This window comes from Cyprinodon variegatus, unplaced genomic scaffold, assembly GCF_000732505.1.
Source record: "Cyprinodon variegatus isolate N-32 unplaced genomic scaffold, C_variegatus-1.0 Scaffold65, whole genome shotgun sequence".
NCBI lineage: Eukaryota > Metazoa > Chordata > Actinopteri > Cyprinodontiformes > Cyprinodontidae > Cyprinodon > Cyprinodon variegatus.
In genome coordinates, this window is record NW_015150518.1 from 835,329 (window position 1) to 836,201 (window position 873).

Genomic DNA, 873 nt, shown 5'->3' on the forward strand with positions numbered 1-873 from the left:
AACCATCAGAATTGAACTTTTCTGCCATTTTGCACCTTAAAAAGCTTCATCATTTCACCATAGCTCACATTATTTAAGAAATTCCTGCTTTTTTAATCCTAAGGAAAATGATTCCTCTTATTTTGGAGATTCTAAAGTCTTTGAAATATTCAAATCGCTTTTAATTGTTAATCTAATGGCTGCTCACTGGTGCAGTGGGTAGCACTGCTGCCTTGCAGCAAGAAGGTTGCGGGGTTGGTTTCCCGCCAGCGGTCTTTCTGCATAGAGTTTGCATCTTCTCCCTGAGCATGCATGGGTTCTCTCCGGGTACTCTGGCTTCCTCCCACAGTCCAAAAACATGACTGTTAGGTTCATTCATCTAGTTCTCCTTAGTGTGAGTGTGAAAGGTTGTTTGTCCTGTTTGGCCCTGCGATGGACTGGCGACCTGTCCAGGGTTGACCCCGCCTCTCACCCACTCTCAGCTGCAGATAAGCCGGGCGTACACTGTGTGATTATTTTTAATTTATTTTTTTAATCGTTGCACGCAGCTACAGCTCACACTGCACGACAAAACCGCAGAGTTTTGTCGTGCAGTGTGAGTTCCCAGCTTGTTTGCCCGCTGAGCGATTTGCTTAAACGACCGACTGAATTTCCAACATGTTTGATTTTTGACGTTACGTTTCCTGATGGGGGGGTGGTCGTTAGAGGCTGATCACCCCTGGTTACCCCCTGGTCACTACATGATGCACCATCAGGCTGAAAGTCGGCCATGAAAAATTCTCGCATGATTGGAAAGTCACCCTGAAAGGGCAAAAAATCGCCCGCTGTAGGCACCAGCTCCCCTCGTTACCCCAGCAGGGATTAGCTGATGGATGTTAAGCTGATGTTATTCAC